This window comes from Aythya marila (genome assembly GCF_965140915.1).
Source record: "Aythya marila genome assembly, chromosome: 1".
Classification (NCBI taxonomy): domain Eukaryota; kingdom Metazoa; phylum Chordata; class Aves; order Anseriformes; family Anatidae; genus Aythya; species Aythya marila.
The window spans coordinates 43125964-43144599 of record NC_139042.1 but is presented as its reverse complement, the minus strand read 5'-3'; the positions used below and the strand labels follow the sequence as shown (position 1 = coordinate 43144599).

General features: G+C 44.3%; 1 protein-coding gene across 8 annotated transcripts in view; it reads left to right on the top strand.

The window, feature by feature from the left end:
* The window catches only part of KLF12 (KLF transcription factor 12), a 251068-nt gene that overhangs the window by 22802 nt on the left and 209630 nt on the right, over window positions 1-18636 (top strand). The window lies entirely within an intron of this gene.

Here is an 18636-nt window from a genome sequence, read left to right as displayed (position 1 = left end):
GGAAAAGGCGGTGGTAACAGTTTAATGGCAGCCGGGAGGGTTTTACAGAAGTCTGGGAAGTTTATGGTGGTGTTGGTAATAGCATGCAAATCCTCACGCTTAACAAAGCTTTAGTAGGCTATCAAGTGACATGAGCTACTGACACGGCGCTTAACTCCCAGTGTCGTAACATGTGGAGCTGAACAAGAACCCTGACTTAAAGGAAACTACTTTTTACATCTTTGGCTGAAAATGCCATCAAAGAGGTTAAGTGCTTGGATTTTTTTTTCTCTTTGCCAGCATTATTACACATGTAACAATATCCGCAGGCAAGATTGGCTGGCCTATGGCTTGCTCCACGTCTGAAGGAAGTTATTTTCTGTAACTCACTGCAATGATCCTGGCTTTGTGGCTGTGTGGTGCCGGTGTCCCACGTGCCCACAGGCTCCTGGGGCAGGCTGAAGCTGCCCCAAGCAAAGTCATCCACTTCCCAGCTGACTTACCAGGCAGCTGCTGTGCTGGAGTCAAACCTCGGCATGTTCGAAGTGAAAAGAAATCAGTCGTGGGCTGTTTTCAGAGAAAACAGCACGAACAAAGAATTTCCTTGAGGAGCCCTGGGCAGGATTTGGTACTTCCGTAAGCCTCTGGGGCAGGGGGAGAGGGTGGCTAGGGAGGAGGCAGCATCGGAAGGGCAAGGGCCAGTGCTTGTTTCAGGGATCACTGATTTTTTCACATAGGGTGACTGATGGCTTTGTTTTTGGATGCACGGTTTGAAAACAGGGCAAACATTCCTCAAATTGCTTGAATGGTTTCAGTAGTGGAGCTCTTCAGGGCAAATCATGGCTCTGCCGGGTCTCTGATTTTTCATGTGAAATTTTCCTGTGCGGTTCAGCTGTCTCACACATGTGGGAATTGGAAACTTGGAAAAGCTCAGAGTGGAACTCCTGGAACCCTCTACCTTCTCAGACACGAGCAGGCTCTGGCAGATAGTTATCGTACTTGGCAATTATTTCTGCCCAACAGTGACAAAAGTGGCAAGGTACTAAAGAGCTTTTAATGCTCACTTTGAATAAATTGATAAAACGTGATGGACAGCAGCCAGAGGAGATGAATTGAGCACAGTTTGTTAAAGGTATTGCAGCAAGTCAGTGCGAGTGTTGCCTGTCGGCCTCTTCTACCCAAAAGTACCCCTGCCGTACTGCAGAGAAGTGAAACTACTTTGCAAGTTAGATGGTACGCTTTTCTCATTTGCTTTTCTCTCTGTAGTCTCCAGTAATCTTCACAACTCTCTTACACTATTTTTTTGGTTTGTTTGTTGGTTTGCTTTCACAATATTCTTGGAAGCTTTCAGATTGTCAATAAGCATCGATCAGAGCTGATTTCCTGAGAGTCACTTCTGTGCAGTCCCCAGTAAAGTGTGGTGGTACTGTCAGATTGTCCCTCAGAGAACTCTTGAGCTCAAAAGCATCAGAAAAGAAGTTAAGTGCCAGGCACCTTTGCAAGGAAACCATCAGGCCTCTTTTTTTTTTTCTTAATTTTAAGTTGAACAGGTCTTAGGGGTAAATATTAGAGATGCTTCCCCTGGCAGTCCTTGACCCCTTGTCAGGATGCACAAGATATATATAGTTGGGGTAACCTTTGTCCTGCATTGTCCTCCTCTTGGTGCATGTTAAATAACTAATAATAATAATAATTAAAAAAAAAAATACTATAGCTGTGGTGGTTGATATATCCCCACAACAAGGACTGTTAAGGGTTAAAGGTTTCTTGAAAACTTGATTTATGTAATGTGCAAGTGTGGTTATCAAATCAATCAGGCACTGAGCTAGTAGCGTGTGAGCATGTGTAAATCTTCTATTTTGTCACCCTTTTCTTTTGTCCTCATTTCCTGTCTTTCTTTTGCATGAGTTAGTGGAGTTATTCAACTAAGTGATTGCTATTTTTTTCTTCCCTTGTAGCTTTACTTTTCTTTCAGTGCATCTCTTTCTAGTTTAGTCCCTCATTTTTACCCTTCACCCATCTGTAAATATACTCAGACTTGATGGGAAAAGGGGCATGCAATAGTTCTCCCCCTCATTTCCTTCTAAAAAGTTTACCTGCTCTGCAGTCCCAAGAGCAATTGATAAAGGGTATGTTTCTCCTCCCATGTGCTGCCAATAGGAGGTGATTGCCAGAGCATTGTTCTGCTGAAAATTTGATTTTCTCTGTGCATGGTGGGGAAAGAACCCTCAAACAAGTATGTTTAGAGCACTGATTAAGTGGTTAATTAAGTTTTTTGTTCTGCTTTCCCTGAAGTACCCAGTAATCCAGGACCATGACTGCACTGGTAGGATTGGTCTGGGGACATGTTCTGGGCACAGCACCAGCAAACTCATGTACTGAAGCTCAGATGAAAAATGTAACTGAGTTTTCCTCAGAGATTGTGCAGGAAAGCCGGAGCCTATCCCTTCCTCCATTCAGTATCACCAGTTTTCATCTGGGCTGTTCCAGCCCAGTGGCATCCAAAAGTTTCCCTTGCGTAAGGCTGTGATGTAATCTGCGAACCTCTGTTTGCAAGAAATTGATCAGTCCAGCAGAAAATGAAGGGGAAGTGAGCTTACGGATAATGATGCCCACCTAAAAGGACAGAAACTGGCTGGTGTGGATGAGTGCAGACCTGTTTGACCTACGGGCCTTGGCTGTTACTGGCTTTGAGGATTATTAGCCTCCTTTCAAAGGCACTGGCGGTCAAGGTCTCAAAGCGTGTCCTTTCCGAAGACTTTGTGTCTGTTTTGTTGGTAAGTAATAAGAGAAAACAGCAACAGAAAGGATTGGCTGCCATGCATGGAGGAAAGTATTTTGGGCAGATACTACGATTTATCCAGAGAAACACTTGCAAGTTGTGTGAGGCAGCCGTGTGTCCAGAAGCAGGCTTGTGCTGGCTACGGGGGGTTTGGGTGCTCCGAACACACAGCTGGAGGAGGAGACAAGCCAACAGGCTCTGCCGAGGCTGACATTGCTGCACCCCTCTTGCACCGGGCTGTGTCCAGCACTGCAGAAATGAGACTTCAGAGATCCTTTGTTGTCTCCCCCCAGCTCCTCCAAGGTGTGAGGTATGTATCGTGTGCTTCTCAAACCACGTGGAGATTTTGGTATGTGGTCTGTAGGCTTGGGAAGGTTGGCCAGCCTGACTCCCTCCCTTACCTCTCTTGAGTGCTGTTGTGCTTTGCAGCTGTGTTGGTTCCCAGCTGCTGCTGCTCTCTCTGTATTCCTTGCTGTAAAATGCTCATTAGACCTCACCACTGACCTCTCTCCTTTGCCAGAAGGTTGATGTGTCTCCAGCAGGGCCTCTGTCCCCTCAGAAGAAGTGCTCGATTACTTTTCCCATCTAGTAGCTCTCTACTCGGCCTGGCTGAAACGTCAGACTGGCATTGCATCACTGGCATCGCCCTTGCAATGAGGTATGGTCATGCCTGGCCCGAAATCACTCCTCAGCGTGAGGTTCCCAACACCTCTACAGTATTTAATTGCTGGTGTCCCCATGTGTGCTTTCTGTCAGTAATAGCTCCTCAGTGATGAACAAAACTTGCATCACCTTAGTCTTGCAGTGATGGGGCACTGCTCTGACAGCCCATGTGGCTCGGGAGTCCCGAGAGTTGAGTTGTGTTCTGGGCTGAGCAGCACTACCACCCATACCTTGGTTGAGTGAGCCGCCACGGAAATTTTCACCTACACTCTCAGGCCGTCAGCTTGGGATTAGGTTATTCTCTAGCACAAAACTCACAGAAGGACTGTATCCCTTCTGTGCATTCACAGAAAAGATAAAATCTGTGGAAGTGATCACAGAAGTCTGTTAGCAGCTGTGCAGAAGACTTCTCTCAGAGTCACCCTGGAGCATTGCTGTAAGTAATGGCTGCTTTGTTAAAAACAAGTATCCCCTAGGAGCCTCTCCTGCGAAGGATTACCCGTAAGCCCAAGTTGAGGTGTCTGCTCCGCTGATTGGGTTTGTCTCATTGCTGTGTGCAGGCCAGGCACTTTAAACTGCTCGAAGAGGATTTGTTCCCACAAGTTCTTCCAGGTGTGTTGGAGTTGTACGGAGTCTGATGGCTCCATCTGCTTTTCATTTGTGTATTGGCTATCTCCACTTTGCAGCTCTTCCTTGAGGATCTTCCCATTGCTTTTCTGGTAATTTACCTTCTGAGTTTTCCTTGTCACATGGCAAACCATCTGCTTGCCTCTTATTTTTTTTCTGAGTATTTTTGAGTTTATTTTTTTCTGAGATCTGCAAATGGCTTGCATAGGGCAGAATAAGCACCGCCGTTGTGGCTCTCAACAGTCTAAAGCAAAATGTGGAAAATGGCCCAAATCACAGCTGATCATGCCCTAGTGGCTCCAGCATCCGTGTACATGGTGCCCCAGTCATTTCCTGCAGACAGCTTTCACCACAGTTTCAGCTTGGTATTGGTAGACCCAGACCCTCGTCAGTGTCTCATGATCATCGCTAACTCTGCCATTGCTACATGTAGTCTTGCAACTTGAGAAAGGATGTCAGAAAATTTTTACTAGCTGGGGAGGATAATGCCTGTGAACTGCCTCTGTTGAAGTTGTTACTGGATCAGTACAACCAGCCTGTGTAGCAAGAGAAGGATGGTGCCATCCACAGTCAACTCAGTGCCTCTCACCTTATAAGATGAGCATAGTTTGAGGATCCTTTTTGGTAGGAAGTGGTACAAAATCCTATGCAGCCACAAGGTAAGTCACAAGGGCTCCCTGCCATGTCACCATAATTGCAACTTCCTGGCATGAACATCACAGCTACTCTTCAAACCAGTTCATATCTAGTTCCTACTTCCTAGCTTCTCCCTACAACTCTCTTCATCTTTCTTTCAGTAATGCGTTCCTCTGTCTGACATTCCTTCTCCCCGACTACCTCCTGCTCCTCTTACAGCCCTCTCCCAAGTGCTGTGATTCCCTGTGGCTGTGATCCTTGCAGCTGCCTCCTCCTACAACTGTATTAAACCCTCTGTCTTAACCCCCTCCTTCACTCTACAGTCTGATCTGAGAGATCTGGAAGCATGGCAGTGATATGACTTTCCCCTCACTCATGTTTAAGTGCTGAATGTGGAACGGTCAGAGGGAGATGTAGCTTTGAAGGAGCCAATCAGTTGTGTTTTTTCTCTGTAACTTGAGAGAGCAAGAGCTCTCGGTCACACTGGTGACCGAGTACATCAACTCATCAACATAGTACATCAACTATGCTAAGCAGGCCAGGTGTTTTCTGTTCAGTTTTTCCTTTGCTCCCAACACCATACAACCTCCAGAAGAGTGAGAAAAATTACAAGGAGGTTTTTGAAGGCTAAAGGAGTCATGAGTGAAGAACTTGTAATACTGTGTTACCAAATACAGGATGCAGCCAGAGGGCTCCTGCCCAGATGAGTTATTTTCCCTTTCAGTGGCATCAAGAAAGCTTAAGTGAACACCTAATGATCAGCCAGGAGATGGGAATTAGTGATGGGCTTGGTCTCCAGGCCTGTCCAAGTCTAGTAAATATGTTCAGCTTCCTCTTCATAGTAAAATTGCTGTCTCCCTGAGACTTAAGTTGGATTTTGGCCAGCCGTCCGTATGTAACAAATAGCTATGTGTCTTAAAAATGAACAAAAGCACAAACCAATGCAATAATAAGTACAAGGAGCCAATGCTCTTTTTCTTTCCTTCTCTGTCCTTCACCATTCCTTCTTTTACTGTAATTACTCCCTTTTCTTCACAAGGCTCCTCCTTTGCAACTTCAGATTATCAGAAGTAGAAAGGTGGGCTGTGCTCCTGCATGGTGGCTGAGATGTGCTAGGAGCACGCCAGCCCTGTGATACTGCCCACAGCTGTCCTCCTCGGGGGAAAACAGACTGGCCTTCTTAGGACCTTCCAGAAGCAACAGGTCCTTTTATGACCTTCCAGAAGTGCCTTGTGACCTCATGTGAAGGACCTCCCTACTAAACATTTATGTGCTGTTGTACCGATGCTTTTAGGAAGGCTGACATAAATAAACAGGTCTTGTCTGTTCAAACTATCCATGCCTTTATTTTTGACTGGACATAAATCATGACTAAAATTTCGGAAAGCCCCTCCGTCGTTTTGGCTGTGAGGCTCTGAAACCTAGCAGCTTCAGCAACGGGACTGCAGCTTCTGAAGTTGAGAGATGACCTGCGTGGTAGTGAGGTGGTTAATTTGGGTTTCTAACATGAATTGAGTTTAAACCTTTTTACCTTATGAGACCTCCTCTTGTGTTTGCACAGATGACTGCTGCCAGAGGAGCAGTGTTCTCTGTCTGCACCGTGACCACACCTGGGCCCTGCTTGAAACCTGACGTGGCTGACTCATGTCCTTAGTAACCTGAGCACGAAAAGGTGTAGAGCGGCCGTGGGCCAGAAGAGGTGTCAGCAAGAAAGCGTGTTGGCTGTGCCACCTGATCCCTAAATGCAATTGCAGTGCGCTCCTCCCTGGGCAGCGTGCAGAAATGACATACTGCGCTCCCCAAATGCCAGCTCTGCAAGCCGGGGAGGTTGGGATAAAGGTACAGCCTTGGCGGTGTTTCTCTTAGGGCTTTGTCCCGAGGTAGGGCTGTGAGGCCGTGGAGTCTTACAGGTGCCGTCCTGAGTGCTAACGTGTGCAGTGAGGTTCAAAGCACTGAAAGTAAAATGTCCCTGAGTGATTTATGGTTGTGTCTAAGCAAAGCTTATGGACACAGGCATTCTTCAGAAGAGCTTGTTGGTATTCATTTAAGTTTATTTAAGAAAGTTTATTTAAGTAGTGGGGCCGTTGTCTTCTGGAGTATTTTGTGCTGTCTAGAAGGCTGAATCGCCGTTCCTGCAGTCTTCTGGGTGAGTTGGGTGCTTTGGGCACTGCCACTCTTCCTGTCTTTGCTTAGCTGTCCTGTTGGATTTCAGTATGCCCCGTAGATCTTTGCATCTCTTGCTGATATGCTTCTCAGAGTCCTCCTGTATTATGGCCCACAGTCAGAGTAACAGCAGTGTGAAATTTAGGCCTTCTTTTCAGTTTTGGGATCATCATCAGGATCATATCCAGACTTCTGGACAGGAACATTTTAGCTCCGAAGCGGCATATCAAGGTACAACAGCAGTATGGGGAGTGTTTCGGTAGTTCATTGCCTCACTTCCATGTGTTTGGAAGGTTATCTCTGCAGTAATGAGTTGTAGGTTTTCTTTCTTCTCCTGAGGAAGATAAGGTTCTGCAGAATCAGATGACACTCCCGGAGGCTTCCTACTCATCAGGTGCGGGTGGATGTTTCAAATTGTGATCAAAAGGGAGGTTCTCCCCCCCACTGTCACCCATCATCAAAACGAAAGTGAACATTCACACTTGAGGAGTAGGGGTGAGAACCCACCAACCCCCCCCCAAAAAAAAACAAACAAAAACCAATCAAAATAAAAAAAATGCCCTACCCTTTTTTACTTGGGAACAGGCCGCTGGCTCTGCCAGCTGGCCTCTTGGAGAGAGCCAGCAGAGCTCCTCTATTTTCATCCCCTGACACAGCGCACTGGGGCAGCTGGAGGGGCAGGCATGCAGAAAGCAAGCAAGGGGGAGTGGTGGCTTTTTTTTTTTTCCTTCCTATTTTCTCTCCCAGCAGCAGAATTTCTTCTTGGTGATTGACAGCTTCACAGTTTCAATGCTGCTGAGGTTTTGGTACGCGGAGTGATTCGAAGGGGCTGGGAATGTCTCAGCCAAAAGTGTTGAAGAGGGAGCTCTGCATTTGTCGTCTAAAGAAGCTGGTCTCAGTCTCACATGCACCTGGTGTCAGGGTGCTGTGGTGCCAGTGTCAAGCAAACCAGTTTGCCTTGGGTAAGTGAAGTGGTGACTGTCAGGGGTGGCGAGCAAGACCCTTTGTTTAAACAACAAAATGGAGAATTTTTGACTAAGTACAGGTCAGAAATGCCAAGGCTGCTATTAGCTGACTCAGTCCTGCAGGAGATTATCAGAAAAGCGGTACTACAAGAAGTAGGACACACATCATTTATAATTTATCAGTATATAGGAAAACACATTTAATGTCCTGCTGTGCAATAAATGTATCCACTACAGCATCACCAAAGAGTGATAAGATGCTCTGCCTGGTTTTTAATTCACCTTTTTTTCACCTACAAAAGAAAGGTCCTTTTGTCCTTCATTGTTCATTTGATCAAGAGCTTTATTTTGTGGGCTTGTATCTGCATGGTTAGAAGAGTGAATGGACTATGTACTAGTCACCATGGTGTGTTTAAAGCGTGCCATGAACTTCATACTGCAAGCAATTAATGAAAATGAGGTTGCTTCTGAAACCTAGCAAAAAAAAAAACCACTGTGCTACCCAGAGGAGCATGCTGGCAGGCCCCGAGCTGGCTTAGAGTAGAAGTCGCCTGTTGTGGCCGTAGCAGCAGAAATGCTATCTCACTGCAATGTGTAGTTAATAGAACCAGACAGAGTTGCAGCATGAGTGCACGCAGGGGTCACAGCTGTGAAGGATGCCATGCTTCAACCTGATTTAGCAGTGGGAACCTTGGCAGGAAGTCGCCGTGTTTATAAGAAGTAGGGTAACCACAACTGCAGGCAAACCTGAAAGATTCCACTGTGGCTTTCATTCTGAATAGCAGGCGGGAGTGCTGAAAACTGTCTTTTAAACATTTAAATACTGGTGAGAGACACTGTGTAAAGGAGACAGAAATTCCACCACAAAGTCTCCCAATAACAACAGCAGCAGCAAAAATTGCTGGTTCCGTGTCTGTCCCAGTTGCTACGAGATAGAAAATGAGCAGAGATCCAGTAATTCCAATACACCACGTTTTTTTTCAAATACAAAGTTGGTGTTGGAGAGGAGTGGGGGAAGAGGATGACCGCTGTCATTTTGGTTGGTTTCAGCAGGCACAGAGAGGATGGGCTTGCAGTCATCATCTTACTTCTTTGGGTTAAAAGATCACTCCTCCCAGTGGTTTTGTGTTGTTGCAGAAATTGTGTTTTTTGTTGCCTTTTTTTTTTTTTAATGATAGGCTGTGTTAGTCTGACTGTTGAGATAATGTATTTTCTCAAATCATTTGAATGCCACATGAATAAACCAAGGTTGCAGCCTGACTTGGAATTTAGACTGAGAATGGTAAAGATCTTACAGCCATCTTTATTTTGTAAAAATAGAGGGATGCTTTTTTTTTTTTTTTTTTGGCTTCAGAGATCAGAAATCCATGCTAGTTACAAACCACAGCCAAGGTTGAATCTCTCCTGATGTAATGTGTATTTTCCAATGTAGGTAGATGATATTTATGCATAAAGCATCAGATGTGAAGCTCCCAGTCTCTGGCAGTGATAACAAGTGAGTCATGTGAGCCAGGATTTTTGGCTGACATCGTATTGTGAAACAAAGTGTCAGTCAGTTTTGCCTTCTCCACATAATTTATATGAAAATGGTTTAGATTGCCAAAGATAAATTAAGAATTTTCAGCCAAACTTCCCCAATGCAAATCTGTTTCTTTTCAGTGTTGGAGGCATGAATTTCACTCTTAACCTCTATTTTATTTTACATATAAGCTTGTATTAAGCTACTCCTGGAAAAAAAAAAAGTTTATTGGTTTTTCATTCTGAGTCTTTTAATCTCTTTACTCCTCATAATTTTGGCTGTTTTTCTGGTGCATTACAGCAAATGCTGAAAGGATGCTGAACCTTTGTGGTATCCAGCTCCATCCTACCTGTTGTATCTCCTGCATAGTAGTGCAGGAGCCATCTTCTGTGAGATCTTTGTCACTTTGTAGCTCTGAGATGGGCTTGCTGAGGTCCCTGGCTGCAGCCCAGGTACCTGTGGCTCCCTGTTAACCTGCCACAAGTTCAGCTGGTAAATTGCATAAATGTTGTGCATGAAATCAGTGAAGAAAGCCCAGGAGGAAAAAAAAATACTAAGTTGCTACATGTTATAATCTGGTTATTGGTGGCACTTGGCATCCTGCATCATAGGGAAATTTGATGAAACTCAGCGGACAGTCAATTCTGAACTTGACTGATGTTAATCTGCTTCCTCAGAGGTCAGGAAAGTGCAGGCTTGAGCTTGCTCTGGTCACTGCTGGGACTGACTTACAAGCCTGGCGTGTGGGTTGGGAAGATGATGAACTCTGCAGCTGGGCAGGAGGCAGCAAAGAGCTTGGATCTGACTGGTTTGCCCCTCACTTCGTACCTGTGTACCTAGATGAGCTCCGTTTCATATCCTACCTTCTGCGAAGTGGTGGGCGGTGTAGATCTACCTTGACTGGGTGAATTGCAACAGTCACTTTCACAACGTGTCTTGATGTAGGGTTACGGAGGCGACGACTGCAGTCCCTCGCCTCTTGATACCTTTGGAGAGAACCCGGAGTTGTTTTCTTTGGCTCCGTGTGGCATATTGTGTAATAAATCTCTTGGGATCAATGTATTTAAGAAACCCTTTTCCTCTTTGATACTTCTGCTGTTATGATTAAAGAAATTACTTGAGTTGGAGTCCTAGTTGCATGAAAAGACAGTTACTAGCAATGCATTTTCCATGGGGAGTTTTGGACTTTGGAATTCTTGTTCTGAATGAGTCCAAATCTCTATTTACTTTAGCCCACAGCTCAGGCTCCCCCTTGCCTAACAGTTCTGTGAACAGCAGAGATCGCCGACAACTGCAGCTTGTATGCTGAGAAATGAATCTTGCAGCTGGGTTGGGTTTGGGCTTTTGGGGAGTTCAGCGCACAGTTTCTAGTTGCATTCTTGTATTTGTGAATTTACCAGATAGAGGAAATTGCCTACAAGCTGTGGTCTGTTTTTTTTTTTTTTTTTTTTTTTCTCTCCCCTCCCCTCTCCTGTGATACAGATCTGAAGCAGTTAGGTTGGAAAACTTTGATATTACGGACTGATGCAAATATGTAGGGGGCTGTGACATTACAATATTAAGTCCCTGTAATAGATTTAATAAAGTCTGTTTGGAAGAGTTAAAGTTCAGAGTGCCATTTTGCATTCACGCCCACACCTCCTACAAGCCACAAGAGTCTTTAGGTTTCTCAATTATGTGCTTCTTGGCCTTAAAGACCAGCTTTAAGAAAGTAATAGCACGGGTCAAGTCTTTTAGACTGCTTTAAGACATCTCAAGTTGGTAGCCTAAGCTCTGAGAACGCCAGCCCCATTTGAAAATGCTGGCTGACAACTTGGGCTTGCTTTTATTTTATTTTTTGAGTTTGCAGACTGCAGGGGCCCCTGGAGTTGCACGAGGAGTTGTAGCATCCTTAGAACCCTGCCAGAGAGACAGGGATGCGGGGATGGTCAGACCCACACGTCTGCCAAACCCATGAGGCTTGGTTGAGCACCGGGTCTCAGCAAAGGCTGGGTTTGCATTCTTGCTGCTGTGGTGCAAGGTATCTCTTTTGGCAGAAACTACCTAGCTCTCCAGAGCTTCTCATTTTTATATTTATCGCAGAATCGCAGCATGGCTGAGGTTGGTAGGGACCTTTGGAGCCCATCTGGTCCAGCCCTCTGCTCAAGCAGGGCCACCTAGAGCAGGGTGCCCAGCACCATGTACAGATGGCTTTTGAAGATCACCAAGGAGGAGCCTCTGCAACCTCTCTGGGTAGCCTGTACCAGAGCTCAGTCACCCACACAGCACAGAAGTACTTCTGGTGTTCAGAGGGAGGCTCCTGTGCTTCAGTGTGTGCCATTGCCTCTGGTCTTGGCACTGAGCACCACTGAAAAGAGCCTGGCTCTGGCCTCTTTGCACCCTCCCTTCGGGTATTTATGCACACTGATGAGTTCCCCCCTGAGCCTTCTTTAAGCTGAAGAGGAATTCAGTTCTGGACATGGTTTCATTTTTCCCTTCTCCCATGCTTCAAAATTGGGTAGAAAATTGTAATCCTTCTCTTTTCCAAAACAAACTCTGCTTTCCAAGCACAGCCCAAATGTGGAAAATCTCACGCTACATGGCAGGAGCATCTTTCTGAAAGTGCTTGTGTGAGAGTTAGTGGCAGTGCTTATGACTCCACAGTGAAGATTGTCTAATTTAGCACCCTGTCATGAATCACATTTCGCACTTTCCTTTTTTAGCGTCTTCTGTTTTGAAGACAGGCAGGTTAAATTTAATATTACTCAGTGACCATAAATATCTCATATCTAAATGCTCAGATTTGTAGTGGAATAGCCGATTAACAATTCTAGTATTTTTAGATTGCATAAATGGCTGGAGAGACTGAATGAAATCTAAATAACCACCCTAGATGATGATGATGGTTATTACCAAATCAGTTGCAGTTGCATTGTCCTGTTTGGGGCTATTTCTCATTTGAATGTGTTGTTGCAGCAAGAGAATTCTGCAACTACTTTTTTTTTGGCTCACCAATCCCAAAGAGTGGGAATTTCTTACTGCTTTGGGAATGGGAAGAATATGAGAGGTGGGTAGAGCATTTCACGGGTAGTATGTGAAAAATACTTTAGAAATGCTGAGCTACGTTTCCAGATACTCAGCCTGTGATTACCATAAATAGGGGGGGACTGCTTTTATGGTGAGAGATCACTGAACTGGAAGGAGCACGTTCGGGACACCCTACAACCTTTACAAAAGCTGGATCTCCCCAAGTGTGTTCCTTTTCAGTTCTATGATGATGCTCATGGTGTTCGTTAATTTTTGTCCAGAAGAACATCTTGAGTAAGGTGAGCTGTATGCCTGCCTTCTCCTCCTCTTTGATTTTCTTGGTTTGTTGCTGCAAACAGTCTCTTTTCTTACTGATGCTGAGGCTTTTCTAGATCTTGCTGCTCCATCGCTCTTCCCTGAGGTCATTCTCAAGTCATCCGTGTTCTCATGACTAAGGATAAACAAATGTGCAGATGCTTGCGGGGGACAAAAAGAAGAATGAAATAACCTCGAATCCCTCAAACACTGCAGTGCACATGTGGATTTTCCCAGGAAGAATTTGAGAGAAACTAAGCTCTGGAGGACAGATATAAGTTATGTTTCTTTACATGCTTTGGAAGATGCTTAGATACTAAGGAGCAAAGGACCTGAATTAATTCCATTTGTTTAAATACCCTTGTACCTTTTACATTTTGCTTGCTTTATGGTTGGCAGGCTTGAGATTGTTTTATAGCTGCGTGATCTTTTTTCTTGCCTGGGGCAAAAAGATTTAAATAAAGTAATAATTCATGCAACTCTTTTTGAGACTCGCATATTTTTTTCTTCTCTAAGAACACGAACACACGCACACACACAGAAGGTGCCAGAATATTATAACAGAAGCTTTCTTATTAGTACATTTGGTCTCTGCAATTGTGAAACTCTTAAAATTCACCTAAAATTTCCGTGGACAAAGAATTGATTTCTTAATGCCAAACCATTTCCTGAAATTAGTTGCCTAGCCACTGTTTTTGTCAAGGCAGTGACATTTGTTTTGATTTGAAAGCAGCTCAGTTTTCAGCTGCAAGAAGTCTGGAGCTGTATTTCAGATGAAGGACAATACACTGGAAGACTAGTGATGTATTTTCCCTTCTGCAGCAGACTTTCTCTAGGAAGTTACTGAATCACTCAACTCTTCTGCAGCTCACTGTCTGCTTCAGTCATTTGAAATGTTAATGCTCTGGAAATTATTGCTTGGGGAATTGATTAGATTTGGAGATTCTTGCCTGAACATGGTCTGATACAGACTTTGTATAGATTTTAATGGTGATAAATGCCTTGTATCTTTAAAACTATTTTAGCACTGAAAGGTACTATCCAGATGAGAAGGATTTTTAATTTTTAAAATTACAGACAGTCTTATGAGAGCAGCTTACAACTCAGTCTTGGTATATTTTATGTTTTGGCTTTCAGAATTCAGTACACATTAGTTGCTGCTGTTTCATTCTCAGCTGCTATTAAGGGATGCTGTGCATACTTCAGGGCAGGGAGATGGTGAATACGAGCTGTCAGGCAGCAGCAAACCAGAAGTCTGTTTTTAAAGCTTCATGTGTTTTGTAGATTATTTGGGTTGTAACCTTTCAAACACTGTGTTGTTTCAAAAGTTCTGCATATTGGACAAAATAAAATGGGTTAAAGCAAAGAGCCTCTCCAGATCCATTTTGCAGGTATGCTTATCTGTAGTTTAATTCTCAAAATAACAGTAATGAAAAGGTGGTATTTGACAATAAATATTTTATGAGAGTGTATTGCTCCATATAAAGTCCATATGTATAGTGGAGGAGGTGAATGTAAAATAAAGAAGAATGTGTTGAAAAGGGGTCAAGGAATAAAAGGAGTATGGGATTTTGTCCTTACAAGTAATCAGAATTGTAGGGGTTGGAAGGGACCTCAAGAGCTCATTGGGTCCATCCCTGTCAAAGCAGGTTCCCTAGAGCAGGTTGCCCACCTAGGCATGCAGATGGGCCTTGAATATCTCCAGAGAAGGAGACTCCACAACCTCCTTGGGCAGCCTGTTCCAGTGCTCCATCACCAAGTAAGACTATTTAATCAATAAATCTGTAACAAACCAGTGTATATCAGTGCTGTAGCCACTTGTCTTGCAAGTGGGAGTAGAAACATCTTGTATATTCTCCAGAAATGCCTGGAAGATTGTGTAGCTGGTATAATCAAGCTGCATCAGTTTCCTTGTATAAAGGATTAGGCTTTTCCACAGTTCTTTGAATGAAACTTCAGTATGTGAGCCGAGACTGATCACGCGTGAAAGAGCAGAAGGAAGTGTAAGGTTTTTGACAACATGAAAACTGTCCTCAGGGGTATGTATCTTGCACTTGGATGTTAACTCTGCCTGGTGAGGTGTGAGCTGTAACGGTGGGCCAGCTGACCTGGAGCACGGGCTGCAATAATCCTGGTGGATTGCTGCTGACCAGGAGGCAGACATCTACAGCTGAACGGGAGCAGGTATGCTGTCTTCTCAGAGGATCAGAAACAGGCACACCTACAGCCCGATTTTACGGTCTGTTCAGGTACCTGAGAGCTTTGGGTGATGGGTTCGGGTGTGCTGCTGCCCCTACTTACCACTCATCAGCTGACTGCATTTGTCCATGAAGCCCACCAGTGTTCCCAGGCCTTGCACTGTTATTTCCCACGGCTAAGGCCACCCAGCTCTTCAGCTTTAGTACTTGAGCCTTTGGGCTTCTTTCCCGTGGTTTGGTAATGATGTGTAAACGTACTTAAATGTCCTACATGGAAGAAGCATAAGGTAATTCAGAGAAGCACTGGGAGCAAAGGGAATGGAAAAATATCCAGCAAACACTGATTTGGTGATATTAGCAAATATGTCATGCGATGTTAGCTTATTTTAAAAGGGATTTGGCGTAGTTACAGCATCTCAGAACCACCAGATGTAGATTCATCTCTTCTAACTTTGGCACCTATGTGCTGGAGGCTATGTCTCCACGAAAGCAGGTAATTTGGAGCAGCAGCAGATGGAAATGATGAGACTAGTCACTGATCGGGACTCCTGTGGCTCCATTCAGGATTGGAGCATCATTTGGGGTTGGAACATGTTTGGGTGCAGCTGCAGAGGGGCTTCTGGTTCAGCTTCTTGCAAGAGTGACGTGGTTGGCGTGCATCACGGCGTGCATCACGGCTCTCCTATCTCCTGGGAACTGGGGTATATGGGCACTGCCAGTGTGGTGGCCATGGTCTCAGGAGGGCTCTCCAGGCAGGGGCACATCTGTAGGGGCAGCGCATCTCTCCCATCTCTCTTCGTTTAGCTATATTTGGGACTTAGGATAGGCAGGCTCTTAGTTAGGGTATTTTGGTGTTTAAAGTTTACATGGATGAAAGCTCAACCTAAGTGCTTGAGGAGTGGTAGGAAATTGCTCCGTTTGCCATAGAATTGGTGGTGCTGCATTATAACTCTCCAGTCTCGGTTATAGCTACAAAGGATTTGTAGAATGCTAAATTCTCTGAAGTATAGAACAGACCCAAATTTCCCCCCTAAAATTCCCTTCAAATTCCCCCCAAAAATGCTCCTCACCGTCTCAGAAAGGGAAGAGGTCTCATTATTTTTTTTTATTTACTGTGTACTGCACTGGGTTTTTGGCATCCTCTCTGGCATCCTTGTTTGGCCTGACTGTTACCCTGTGCACAGTGAATGATTCATCACTGTGCCCGGAGGAAGACGCCTTTTTTTTTTTTTTCTTTTTTTTCCCCATGAATAACATTGCAGAACATGTTTTTATATTTTTTTTCTGTATTCTTGGGAATTGCTGCTGCATAGAAAATCTGCCAAACGGGGCACGGTTACGTAAGAGCTGGATCTCCCCTCGCTGTGTGCTGGCTGTGTCTCACTGCAGGAGTCTAGTGCCCTATGCCAGGCTGGTGCTGCCCATATAGGATGCAGCCCTGTAGAGGTATCCTATATGCAGTGCAGCCCTATAGAGGGCTGTCATTCCGGGTCTCCTCTCCCATGGGCTTTGTACCTGTCCTGTGTCGAGTGCATGTGTGTTTGTCAGTGCTGCAGCATCTGGAGGGTTGCCCGATGTCCTTCTTTTATCTTCCTGTAACCTACAAGCAAGATGCATTGCCTTATAGTGAATACTGAATGGATAATTCTGTGTCTTTTAGATGCGTTTTGTAATGTAATTGTGTATCTGATGTTTGTGTCGTAATGACCCTGTCTCCTTTCTTTTGCTAGTCTGATAAATGAATCACAGAACTGTGTAATGAGGGAGTGCTTACAGAATAATACAGACGTTATTGATGCCTCTGACGAAAGGAACAGGGAAAAGCAATAGCAGGGCAGTGATCACAGAATTGTAGGGGTTGGAAGGGACCTCAAGAGATCATTAGGTCCAACCTCCCTGCCAAAGCAGGTTCCGTAGAGCAGGCTGCCCAGGTAGGTGTCCTGGCCATGATGAAGGGCTTCAAATAATTTGTCTTAAATCAAATCCCAAATCGTTAATGCTCAGAAGATCCTGGAATAGAAATATTTCCCATTTTTTAACGTCATAGGATTGTAACATGGCTAGTTACCTTAAAACTGAGTTGCCTATTGTGTGCAAGTTAGTATTTGTGTGCTACATACAATTTCAAAACTTTTTCTAATGTATTTGATGGCCATTCACAATAGTAGATGGTGATAATGTTTAATTGCACTGCTTCTCTGAAATATTTTTCTATGACTGTTTTCCAGCGCAAAAGAGATCAGTTGCCAAAGTGGATTAATGCCTTTCACATCTGCACTTCTTAGTTCAGATCAGAAGTGAAATAAGCCGTACGTGTTCCGAGTGGACGTGTGCGCACACCGTAAATGCACACAATCTGGCCTGCTTGGAGAATTAAGAGCTCTCCATTTCTGGTAGGAGGGATTCAGTGCTAAAATATTAGTATTTCATAAGCACCACAGATTTATACTCAATTACATGTTTGTTTTTTTTTTTTTCATTCAGATTAATCCCCAAATCATTCTCAGAGGAAAATTTTCAGTCAGACCTCTTTTTATATATTTTTAAATGTCTCTCTATGTTAAACTTTTCAAGTTTTACAGCCGGTGGATTTTAAGGACCAGAGCTGTTTGGCGTTTTTCCAGCCAGCCCAGCTGCCTTTGGAAGAACTGTGTAGGTTGGCAAAGGGTGGTGTGGGCTCTTTTGTTAAATCCATTACTCTCATACTGAGAGAGTGAGAGAAACAGGTAATAACCGGTGAGGGCTTTATTAGTTGAGTGCTTTCCACCTTTTCATCTTGACCTTCCAAAATTATCTCCTCTTCCAGGGTATTTCAGGGTTCTTTTTCACTCCAAAATTCCTCGCAGCTTTCAGGTGTTAGCAAGCCTGGAGGTTTTACTCTGCTTCTTTCATTGGAGCTGTCAGGGGAGCGTGAGTCTGTGCAGCCTCTGCCTGCGAAGTTGGTGCCATTCTGCGTAAAAGACAAAAATGTGTAAAAGAGGGTCCTCAGGGGATGCAAGCACAGCTGCCTCATCGTTTGGTCCTAACGTAGGAAGGATACAATTTCCAAGACTTCATAAGAAGACCAGTCAGTGTGGGACAAGGGCTCCCAGGTGTTTATTTTACATGGCTTACTTAGAGGCGTGGATGAACAAATACAAAGATTAATGCAAGCAGTGAGCTGCAGGTGTGGACACTTCAGCAAACACAGACGAGAAAAAAAAAATCAATTTTTCACAAATGAAAAAGGAGAAAAAAAATCAATAGGGAAAGGGCTGTTATTTTCAATTTAAAACCAGAGGAGCTGGGGTTTGATCTCTGAGTTCATGCCTTCCTGTTCTCATTCACATGTTCTGCAGCTCTGTTATTGGAGAACTACAGACTGAGTAGCATAGAGATCATTAAATATAAATGGCTAAAAGGATGTGAAATTCTCCCCGTCCTTATTTATTTATTTACTCGTCTTGTCTGCTTGCAGATATTTATCTGTCTTTAGTTAACTCCTGCGGATGTTATTTCTCTGCATAGGAAGTATTTGTGTGCACCAAGCTTTTGCTGTGAAGTCCACCAGCCTTTTCCCCAAGCGTGTTTTGACAGTATTTAAAGCACACAACTCAGACTGTAGTTATTGATCTGTGTTTGTTTCTTTTCAACAGACTGTGATTCCATCTGGCTACCTGATGGTGAGAGTGCCCCACAAAAACATTACCAATATTTTAAGTGGAAGTGCAGAATTTGACTTTGCAGTACTATCTACATGAAGTCTGCTAAGATACCATGTGAAGAGACCCAAGTGGGATGCAG